Source organism: Octodon degus, unplaced genomic scaffold, assembly GCF_000260255.1.
Source record: "Octodon degus isolate 3935 unplaced genomic scaffold, OctDeg1.0 scaffold00318, whole genome shotgun sequence".
NCBI classification, from domain to species: domain Eukaryota; kingdom Metazoa; phylum Chordata; class Mammalia; order Rodentia; family Octodontidae; genus Octodon; species Octodon degus.
This window is the reverse complement of record NW_004524894.1, coordinates 1,598,035-1,610,677: the sequence shown is the minus strand read 5'-3', so window position 1 is coordinate 1,610,677 and position 12,643 is coordinate 1,598,035. Positions and strand designations below refer to the sequence as shown.

The 12,643-nt window shown below is 35.1% G+C and overlaps 1 pseudogene; it reads left to right on the top strand.

Annotated features, from left to right (window-relative positions):
- Positions 1-10,630: 10,630 nt before the first annotated feature.
- LOC101570003 lies at positions 10,631-11,843 on the top strand (annotated as a pseudogene).
- The last annotated feature ends 800 nt before the right edge of the window (positions 11,844-12,643 follow it).

Below are 12,643 nucleotides of genomic sequence, written 5' to 3'. Positions count from 1 at the left end.
GCATTTAAAATTATTTTTATTTCTTTATTTGATAAGGGGACTAACTATGTAGTTCAGACTAACAGAGACCCTATAGTCTCACCTTTTGCAATGCTGTGATGACAGGCATCACCACTATTTCTGCACTGTACTCAGTACTTGGGATCAAACTGAGGTCCTTGAGCTCACCAGGCAGACACTTAGACCAATAAGCTATCTCTCCAGGACAATGATATTTATTTATTTATTAAAATATTTGGTACAGAGTCTCACTACACATCTCAGACTTAGTGATCCTCCTGTTTCAGCTTGTCCAGACCTGGGATTACCGATGTGTTCTAATGGTATTTTTTCCATAATTTTATTGGAATAAAAATTCCAATAGTCCATAGCAATGACACAGATTCAAACCAAATTGGAAGGACAGTTTCAATAACTAACACATTTTATACATTCTTCTTAGTTGCTAATTGCTGTTCAAGATGCGGACTTGATATCCTGTTTACAAACACCATTAGAGCAAATACCTCTATTCATTAAGACAATGTACCTATATATCTATCCTAACCACTTTGAATACACACATACAAAATGGACATTCATCTGCATCCCCTTTTGTTGGCAAGTTACATCATTTAAATATTATAGGTGTGTAAACCGAGCAAAATTTTCTAAAAGCGTTCAATAGTCCATAATAATATTGGGTCTTCCGTTTCACTGGCAATGTCAAAAATTGATGACCTGAGTCCCCTGTAGCTCAACATAACACCATGGCTTTTTTCCCCATAATTTTATTGAGGAACAAATAGCAATGAGACAGTTTCAAACCAAACTGGTAGGACAGTTTCAACAATTAACATATTGCATACATACTTCCCAATGGTTAATTGCCATACAAGATGTGGACCGACATGCCATCTACAAACACTATGAGAACAAATCCTTCCATTTACTAAGAGAATGCAATGATACATCCATCCTAACCACTTTAAATACACAGGTACAAAATGGACATTCATCTGTATCCCCTTTTTTGTTAAGTTCCATCATTTAAATATTACAGGTGTGTAAACTCAGCAAAATAAGCTAAAAGAGTTCAATAGTCCATAGTAGTATTGGGTCTTCCACTTGATTGGCAAAGTCAGAAATTGTTGACCTGAGTTCCCTACAGATCAACCTAACATAACACCATGCTTTACTTCTTATATTTTGTTTATATACTTTTCTGCTGGATGGTTAAAACCAAGGTAAAGCAGGACCTATGCAACAAGAGTTGTAGCTTTTGGGTCTAGTAAGATCAGTGAAATCCTCTCAGGATTTATCCTGAGATCCTGTACCTCAGATTGTAGAACCTTTGTCAGTGTCAGCCATGTGAATGAGCCATTTCTTGGCCAATATGCACTCTGTGAAAGCCTAAGAGAAAGTTTTCTCTCCATGTGACTCTCCTTAGGCACACTTTACATCATTGATCACTTTCCTTTTTGGCACAATAATCTCCTTGATCAGAAAATTTGGGACACTACTGAATTACATGACATTACAGTACAAATTCTCATATGTCCTGAATCTAAGTTGACCTTGGAAGGCTAGGGCCAAAATCTTGGCTTTCTTTGCAACCCTCTTTTTTCTCTAAATTGTTCTGCAAACTTAGGTTGTTTACCATCCAGAAGACAAGCTTATTGTTAATACCATACAACCTAGGCTGTTAAGCTTAACCTCCCTATCTGTCTGAATATCAACATTTTAGGCATAACATGGAACAGGTATTTTTCATCAATTATTGATATGTTGAACTTTAAGTCACTACAGAATATGTTGAAAAACACTTAAAATTAGAATATATTTTTAAAAATAGGCATAAAGAATTATATACTGCTTATGTTTACACATAAGTCCAAATATCTACCTTATAAAACCATAAAACAGGACAGTCACACAGCGTTCTTTTTCCTATCTCTTGCCTTCACTCATCACCCCCTACTTTTTGAACAGTCATCTACCCAAGAGGCAGCACAGCAGCAACTGGCATGTCATGCCAACCAGCCCGTATTCAGAAGGCCAGGCAAGCCAAACATGAAGCTACTATTACAGATTATCATCTTCAGTGCAGTTGCTTAGTTGACAGATATCAGTATATACAGATAGGGTGAGAATCTTCCCAATTAACTGCTAGATTCAAACATCTTCTGGAGATTCTCAGGATCATTGCCTTGCCCATCTTCCACATATAACTGTATGACTTGTCACTGTCTTGTTCCCTAGCTCTTCTCCTTTCCCTCTTTTGATTAGTTAGACCTCGAGATCCTGCTTTCCTTTTACTTGTACTATACCATCCTATGTTTATGTCTTCTTTTGAGTTTTACACTAGGGAACCTATATTATATTTATACATGTGTGTCTGGTTTACTTCACTTATGAGTATATGTTCAAGTGGCATCCACTTCAATATAAAGGCTTCAAGTTTATCATTCTTTATACCTGAGTAATATTCCATTGTGTAAAAATACCACATCTTTTTCAACCATTCCTCGCGTGATGGGCATCTTGGTTGTTTCCAAGATTTGGCTATTACAAATTGTGCTACCATAAACATAGGCACACATATATCACTATGATATGCTGTGTTCAGATTCTCTGGGAAAATTCCCAGTAGAGGAATAGATGGTTTAAATGGGATTTCCAATCCAACTTTTCTAAGGAGTTTCCACACTTATTTCCATAATCGTTGCACCAGTATACATTCCCACCAGGAGTGGAGAAGGGTTCCTTTTTCCCCACAGCCTCTCCAACATTATTTTTTCTGTGATTTCTTCATGATAGCCATTCCTTCAGGGGTGAGACGATATCTCAATGTTGTTTTAATTTGCATTTCGCAGATGGCTAGTGATATGGAGCACTTTTTATATATTTATTCAGTTCTTTAATTTCATCCCTGAGAATCATGTGCTCATCTCGGATGCCCATTTCTGGATTGGGTCTCTAAATTTTGGGGCCCTAGAGGTTTGTATTTCTTTATAAATATTAGAGCACAGACCTATGTCTGAGTATTTATTTGTAATGATTTTTTTCCAAATTTGTGATTTGCTAGTTCACTTTGTTGGTAATTTCTTTTGACATGAAAAAACTTCTCAGTAAAAGCAGGTCCCTGTTGTTAAATCTTTCAACTGTTTCCCAAGAGATTTGATTTCTGTTCATGAAGTCTTAGCCTACCCCTATTTCCCCAGGAGTTCCTACTACTTTCTCTTCCAGGAGATTTAGTGTCTCTGCTTTAATGTTTAGATCTTTAAACCATTTTGACTGTAGTTTAGTGCAGGATGATAGACCTGTGTCAGGTTTGAATTTTCGGCATGTAGAGAGCCAGTTTTTCTAGCACCATTTGTTAAAGAGGTGATGTCTCTTCCAGTTTGGAAAAGACAAGTTGGCTGAGTGTTTTCATAAGGACTTCAGCATCTTCTAATCTATTCCTTTTATCCTCAGCACTATTTTGTTGCCAGTACCATGCTGATTTTTTCACAGTAGTCTTGTAGTATAAATTCAAGTCAGGAATTGTAATGCCTCCTGCCTTGTCTTTATTGCCCAAAATAGCCTTTGCTATTCTAGGTCTTTTCTGTTTCCAGATAAATTTTAGGATTGACATTTCTAGCTCTGTGAGGTATGTTGGTGGTAGTCTGATAGGGATCACATTAAATCTGTACAGCAGTTTTGGGAGTATGGCCATCTTCACAATGTTGATTCTTCCTATCCAGGAGCATGGAATACCTTTCCATTTTCTGAAATCGTCTATGAACACTTTTTTAAGACTACTGTAATTTTTCTTGAAAAGATCTTTGACTTCATTAGTTAGATTAACTCCAAGGTGTTTTATTTTCCTCGGTGCTATTGTGAAAGGTATTGTTTCTATAATTTCCCTCTCAGTGCATTTGTTGACTGTGTAGAGGAATGCAATGACTTTTGGGTATTGACTTTACACCCTGCTATGCTACTGAATTTCCGTATTAATTCTGGTAGCTTCTTGGTGGAGTTTTCTGGGTCTTGCCAGTAAAGTGTCATGTTATCTGCAAATAAAGGTAATTTAACTTCTTCTTTACCTATGCCTATTCCTTTTATTTCTTTCTCTTTTCTAATGGCTGTAGCTAATGATTCCAGAACTATATTCAATAGGAGTGGTGATAGAGGACATCCTTGTCTTTTAACAGATCTAAGAGTACAAGATTCCAGCTTTTTTCCATTTAGGATTATGTTAGCCATTGGGTTTTCATAAATGGCTTTTTCCCAGATTGAAGTAGAGTTCATCTATTGCAATTTTCTGCAGGATTTTGAGCATGAATGATTGTTGGACTTTGTCAAAACTCTTTTCTGCATCAATGGAAATGATCATGTGGTTTTTACATTTTGCTGTGTTGATATAGTATATTACATTTATAGATTTTTCAAGTATTGAAGCATCCTTTCATCCCTGGGATGAATCTTACCTGGTCATGGTGTATGTTCCTCTTGATGATTTGCTGTATTCTATTTGCTAGGATTTTATTCAGGATTTTTGCTTTTATGTTCATGGGGGAGATCGGCCTGTAGTTCTCTTTCTTAGTTGCATTTTCTCTGATTTTGTTATCAGTATAATACTTAACCCCATGAATGATTTTTGGAAGATTGCTTCCTGTTCAATTTCATGGAAGAGTTTGAGGAGTATAGGGAATACATCTTCTGTAAATTTCTTGTAGAATTCAGCTGTGAATCCATCCAGGCTTGGACTTTTCTTTGTCTTTATGTTTTTGATTACATCTCATATTTCATTGGCTGATATTGGGTTATTGAGGGTGGTTATATCTTGTCAATTCAGTTGTGGTAATTTGTACCTTTCTAGGTATCTGTCCATTTCATCTCTGTCTTCTATTCTTTGAGTGTAAAAATTCTCAAAGTGGCTATTGATAATCTTCTGAATTTCCACTGAGTCCGTGGTAATCACACCCTTTCAATCCTTATTCCTTGTATTTTAGTTTTTTCTTTACTCCTTTTGATGAGGTTAGCTAGGGGCTTATCGATTTTATTTAATCTTTCAAAATACTAGCTGTTTCCTTTGTTAATGCTTTTAATAGTTTTCTTCATCTCAATTGAATTAATTTCTTCTCTAGTCTTTATGATTTCTTCCATTTTTTGGGCTCTGTGTTTTGTTTGTTCTTCCTTTTCTAGTTGTTGAAGGTGCAGCATTAGGGTGTTTATTTGTTCCCGTTCTGTTTTCCTAATGTGTGAGTTCACAGCTATGAATTTCACTCTGACAACTGCTTTCATGGTATCCCATAAATTACAATAAGTTGTTCTTGAATTCTCATTGAATTATAATTATTGTTGAATTTCTTGTTTAATTTCATCTGTGACCCATTGGTTGCTGAGTAGTGTGTCATTTAATTTCCATGTATTGAATGTTTTTTTCTGATTTCTTTTGTCATTTATTTCCAGTTTCATTGCACTGCGGTCAGATAATGAGCATGGGATAATTTCTGTTTTCTTGCATATACTTAAGCATGACCTATGGACCAGTATGTGGTCTATTTTAGAAAATGACCCATGTGCAGCTGAGAAAAATGTGTATTCACTCTGTATATGTCCACCAAGTCCATTTGTTTCAAACTCTGGTTCAGTTCTGTTATTTCTTTGCTAAGTTTTTGTCGGTTGACCTATCTTTTAGAGATAAGGGTGTGTTAAGGTCTCCTGTTAAAATTGTGGTATTGGATATTAAATTTTTCATGTCCATTAAGATTTGCTTTATATAGTTGGGTGCTCCCGTGTTTGGTGCATACATATTTATGAGTGATACCTCTTCCTCTTGAATTTTTCCCCTAACCAGCATATAGTGGCCTTCTTTATTTCGCTTGATCATTGATGGTTTGAGGTTGAGACTGTCTGAGAATAGGATTGCTGCCCCTGCTTTTTTCTGAGGTGCTGGGGCATGTAGTATTGTGCTCCATCCTGTGACTTTCAGCCTATGGATGTCTTAATGAGTTAAATGTGTTTCTTGTATACAGCATATTGTTGAATTTTTTTTCCTAATCCCCTGTCCCAGCCTATTTCTCTTAATTTGTGGATTCAGTCCATTTACATTGATTGCTAGAATTAAGATGTATTGACTTACAATTGACATGTTATATACTGTTGTCGTTTACTCCTTTTTCTCCTGTGTTTAATTGCTTGCCCTATTTAGTTCTTTGCTTCTGATATATTTTTTAACGTGTAAATATACATCCAGTTTTCAGCTGTGTGATTCCCAATTTGTTCTGTGTTATTTTCATCTGCACTTGTTATGGATGGACTTGGGTTCTGAGATTGCATTTTTTTCCTTCTCATTGTCATTTTGTTTAGCTCTGTCTTCTGACTATTGCTTTAGATGTTTGTTGCAGTTATAACCTTAGCAAGTACTGAAGTTTGGGTGTAGATGTAGAAAGTTTTGATTTATTCAACTGTGCCTGTCTTGTTTCTGGCTGCTGTGCTCAGTTCCTTCCTGTTGCTTCCCTTGGTGGGGAACCACTTTTGTCCCTCTGGCAAGATGTCCTGCTTCTGTACAAGCTGACTGGTTCTGTCCCCTACACTCTCTGCAGGGATTGCAGCTGAAGGGTTTCACCCCAGCTGTATATGCCAGGCCTGAGCTGACTCTGGAGGGGACAAGTTGGAGCAGTGGGGAGAGGCACCTCTCCAATATACTCACCAGGCCTGGACTAGGACTAGATCGGCGGGTTCCCAGAATGCAACAGAAATTCCTACTCTGTGGGCGGCCTGTGGCCAGGTACTACGGAGTGATGGCTGGAAGCAGTAGGACCCGCCAGCGCAGGGTAGCAGGAAGTTCTCCCACACACTCACTGGGCCTGGGCTAGGACTGGGTCTGGGGGTTCCTGGAATGCGGCAGAAATTCCTACTAGGAGGGTGGAGTGGAGGACGTACTGCCGAGTGGTAGGGGGGTGTCCCAAGCGAGTGGAAGAAGGTCTCACCCAAGCTGCGCCTGAGCTGGGACCAGTAGGTCCTGCTGGCGCAGGGTAGCCCAAGCTCTCCCACACACTCACCAGGCCTGGTCTAGTACTGGGTCTCTAATGATATATTTTTTAAAATCTAAATATACATCCAGTTTTCTAAGATATATTGTCATTATTATTGATATAGGTAATTAATAATCAATACCATATTTTTTAAAAATAAATAAATAAATAAATAAAAATAAAAAAATAGAGCTGATATTCTTTCAGAGGAAAAACTAAGGAATATTAAAATGTTATATTCCATTTTTATTTTGTGAAACTCCAAGTTGCTACTCTAATTCAATCATTAATCTCTACTCCTCTTCTTCAATATATATGGAAACTTTCCTATAGAGTTTTGCCTTCAATGATCCTTTTAGAAAGTTCAAACTTAGTGATGCTGTACAAATTTTATACTTCATTGTTCTCTAATATAATTATTTCTATTCAGTGTATCTCCTTAAATAGATCCTAACATTCGTAACAGTAAAGAATTAATGTTTTGTGTTCCACTCTATAAAACACTCATAGAAAACTTTTACTCCAGTAAATATCTACTGAGATGAATACTCAATATTATAAGTTGCTCAGATGAGTGCCAAAGTCTAATGATTCTTGAGGCAAAATTTAACAAAATATATAAGTATCACAATATATTTTCACATAATACTTTTCAAGGCATAACAAGAGTGACTTTGGTGATATTTTAATTTTATCAAAAATATAATTGGGAGTTTCAAACATTTTCAAATCACAAAGTAGGTTTTATCACCTGTTAATGTAACTTGGAAATTCATAAATTTATGTTCTGTAGTTACTGTATTTGCCAAGTGAAGTAATTATGACAATAGCTAGGAAATCTCTCTTTGATGGAAGTAAATGAAAAAATATTGATCTGAAGACCTGTAAAGAAATTTTTAAGGAAATTTTTGAACAGTATCAAAAACTTGTATGAACCATTTCTTGAGCTTATACCAAAAAGCAAGCACAAATTTCTAGAACACATTGAGATATTAATACAAGTTTTATGCATTTTATATCATTTTTATTTTGGAGTAAGTTCATAAAATAGTGTAAAAATATTAAAGTCTTTATAATTGTAATATTTCAACTGTAAGAAGAGATGAATAAATTTACACAAAATTAAAAATCCAGATTTAACAAGCATTATTTCAATTCTTTCAATATATCAAAGCATAGGTGCAAAGAATAATATATTTCATAGTTAAGTTTTTATGCATATTTTCCATAAGCAATTAAAAATGATAAGATTCACTAGATTTGATATTCAATTCATGTTTTGAAGCACCCAGTGTTGGTCACAGGATACAAGTCATGCCCAAGGACAGAAAGAGCCAGTCACCTAGATCCAACTCCTTCTTATCATCATCCAATGATTATTTTTTCAAGTTAGATATATTTATTCCCCCATTCCCTAACGACTCCATCTTTCCTCATATAACCATCAAGTTTAACTAATCCACACTGATACATCCTGCAAAACTATCTGCCAAAATGGACAGATAAAATGCTTCCATGACAAAGAGCATCTTAAGAAATTTATGATCACAATAGAGGATTCAAAATAATTCTCAGTGATATCTTAGAAAGAGACAGTGACATTAAGAATGTCAAAAGGTTTAATAGAATGAATGTACCAGGCAGTTAAGCAGAAGTTCATAAAAGGAAATTAACAGTAGGAAAATAATACCATGACAAGAATGGATCAAACTCTTTCAGCAATAACTTTCTATGTGAACTTTTTCTATTAAAAAAACACAGTTTGACATAATGGATTGAGAGACAAAACCAAACAGTATACTATATATGAGAATATATTTATTGATAAGGAAATCCATAGACTAAACAGTAAAGGCTGAAAAAAATATACTTCATGCAACAGGAACCTCCAAACAAACACAAGTAGTTATACTATTTTTAGTGAAAGTGAACTTGAAATCAACATTCATCAAAAAAAGACAAAGAAGATCATTACACATTAGTTAAGGGAAAAAATCAACAGGAAAGTTGATTTTTCAAATGTTATTTTTCAAAGTTATGAACATATGCACCAAACCCTAGTGCACTCAAGCTCATATATCAAACACTATTGCACATAAAAGATTAAATAAGCATCAACATAATTATAATATGGAACTATCAGAGACTTTAATACTCCACTGTCACAAATAGGTCAACTGGACAAAAACAAAAACAAAAATAAAACAATAAATATCCGAGATGAACCAAACCTTTCATTAAATGTACTTGATGTCTGCAATGTTGCATCCAACAACAGAATATCCATTTTTTGACAGAATATAAAATACTTCTAGAAAAGGATACTCATAGTAACCAATGAAATATGCCTAAATAAATGCAAAATAATTAAAGTTAATCCATGTTATTACAACATCAGAGCCTAAAGAAACTAGAAATGAATGGCAAAAGAAATGAGGGAAATTATGCAAGCATATAGAAATCTAGCAATACATTCTTGAATAATCAGTGAATCAGAATAAATTGAAGAATGAGTTAAACAGTTCTAGAATCAAACGATAATGGTAGTACAGTACACCAGAAGTCACAGAACACAAAGAAAGCATATTTCAAAATGAAGGGAATTATGAAGAGCAGAAAAGAGATTAATGAAATTTAAACTAAAAAAACCCCAAAGAATTAATGAGTTGAAGAGCTGTTTCTTTGAAAGCAGACAAAAACTTACCCAATCTTACAAAGCAAAAGAAAGAAAAGAATCAAATCTATACAAAAAGAAATGAAACAGGTGTAATCAACAGAAACAAAAAATGCAGAAGATTATCTATGAATAATTAAAAAATACGTACTTCAGTAAATTGGAGAATTTAGAAGACATATATAGCTTCCTAGATATATATTATTATCAAAATTGAATCAAAAAGATATAAAGACACCTGAGTAAGCAAATAATTAATGATAAAATTAAAGCACTACCAAAAGCCTACCAAGAAAAGCCCAAGACCTGATAGCTTGGAATGAATTGTATTAGAACTTCAGTGAAATTATAATGTCAATACTCTTCAAACTTTTAAATGGCATCTAAAGTTATGGAGTACTCCAAAAATCATTCATGGAAACTTGATTCCAAAACAAGATAAGCACCAAATCAAAAAAGAGAGGTAGAAGCCAATCACTTTAAAGAACACAGATGCAAGAATCCACAAAGAGTTAGTTGCATCAAAATACAAAGTGTCATCCAGAAAATTATCAACATTACTAAGTATACTTCATCTCAGGGATGTAAGTATAGTTCAATTTACAAAAATCAGTAAATGCATTACATTCCATAAACAGAAACAAGGGAAAATCACATGATTCATCTCAATTGATGCAGAAAAAGGCTTTGGCAAGAATCAAAAGACAGTCATGATCAAATTATTGAAGAAAATAGATCTTATCATGAAAACACAACAGACCCTGCAGAAATCCAGGTCATCTATACATATTTTGAAAGCTTGTATGCTAATAAGAGGGAAAATGCAGAAGAAATGGGCTGATTCCTAGACACATATGAATTACCAAAGCTGAATCAAGAAAATATAAAAATCCTAAATAAACCAATATCAATCAATCAAACTGAAGATGCAATTAAAAACCTACTGGGTGGAGCAGCCAACATGGCAGAACATAGGTGACACAAGAAGTGGATACAGGAAGATGGCGAACCTTCTAAAGAAGAGAAGGCTATAGCCAAGTATCTTCGATACAACTATCCAACAAAATCCACAAATAACATGTGTCACAAAGTTGATTATTTTATTGTATCAAAAGCTGTGGATTGCTTTTTGGATTTAAAGTGGGCAAAAGCCAAGAATGGAGAGGAAACTTTATTTACAACCAGAGAGTCTGTGGTTGACTACTGCAACAGGCTTTTAAAGAAACAGTTATGTCACCAAGCACTTAAAGTAATGAAAATGAATTATGATAAAGAAAGAAAAAGATAAAGGAAAAGCTTGAAGTAGAAAAAAGATAAAAAGAGCAAGAAAGAAAATAAAAGGAAGAACAGACAAAAAAGGAAAAAGAAAAGACAAAAAAGGAAAAAGAAAAAAAAAGATGGTGAAAAAGAAGACTCCAAAAAAGAAGAAACACCTGGAACTCCCAAAGAGAAGGAAACTAAGAAAAAATTCAAACTTGAACCACACAATGACCAAGGTTTTCTAGACGGCAATGAGGTTTATGTGTGCATCTATGACCCAGTTCACATTAAAACTTTTGTCATGGGATCAATTCTTGTGATTACAGTAATAGCAGCCACCTTCTTCCCTCTTTGACCAACAGAAATGTGAATAGGTGTGTATTACCTCAGTGTAGGTGCAGCCTGTTTTGTAGCCAGCATTCTTCTCCTTGCTGTTGCCCATTGCATCCTCTTTCTCATCACCTGACTTATAACTGGAGGAAGGCACCACTTTTGGTTCCTGCCTAAACTGACTGCTGATGTGGGCTTCATTGACTCCTTCAGGATTCTGTACACACACGAATACAAAGGACCAAAAGCAGACATAAAGAAAGATAAAAAATCAGAAACTGAAGTACAGTAGAAGTCTGACAGTGAGGAAAAGTCAGACAGTGAAAAAAAGGAAGATGAGGAAGGAATAGAAGGAGCAGGAAATCATGGAACAGAAGGCTCAGGTGGAAAACAGCAATCAGACACAGACAGTGACCAGAGGGAAGATGACAGGTCCCAGCAGAGTAGTGGGAATGGGAATGATTTTGAAATGATCACAAAAGAGGAACTGGAACAGTAAACAGATGGGGATTGTGACTAGAAGAAAGGAAGACAATGATGGGGAAACAACTAAATCTTCACATGAAAAATCATAATCTGACTAATTTGTCTGCTAAATATGTGCAAGAGGTTGGATTTTCTATGTTGGCAGATCATCATAATGTACAAGTGCATTTGTAGCATTTTTTTTTTTTCAGAACCGGGGATTGAACTCAGATCCTTGCGATTGCCAGTCAAGCGCTTATTCTACTGAGCCATTTCCCCGGCCCTGTAGCATTCTTTAAGTCCATTTGCTAAAAGTATTTGACAAGTAAGCAGTTCTAGTCACACCTTCATTTTATAGAATGTTGGTACTATTATTGGTACAGTCTAAAGCCATTAAGTTTTATGCATTTGATAATTTTACTGTAAGTAGGTCTCATTTTGATAGTTATCAAAGATGCATTTTCCACAACAACCTTTAGATTAAGGACATTTTTGATAGTTATATGGCTTTTTACTGTTAGATTAATCAAAATAAAAGGAATGAACGCCAACATTTCAGATTATTCATAGTTTATGAAGCCATTTCACAAGTTTGTTTAGGTTAAAATACTGAAATTAATTGTTCTTGAAGTTATACTTCTGGTTTTTCATTGTAAAATTCTACCAGGAAATCTCTTAAAAATTCTGAATAGCAGTGTTCAAATTTGATAGAAAAAAGCCAACTAGTCACAGTGCAGGAACAATTTTGGTTTAGCTACAAATTCTCCTTTCCAACTTAGGAAATCCAAGCTGAATTGTACACTTGATTCAGAGAAAGATGGTCACTTCCAGAAGGAGAGCAAAGGGCATTAGTCAGAAAGTGATGGCTCCTCTTTCTCCCCCCCTTGTCATAATATAAAGCATATTCTGT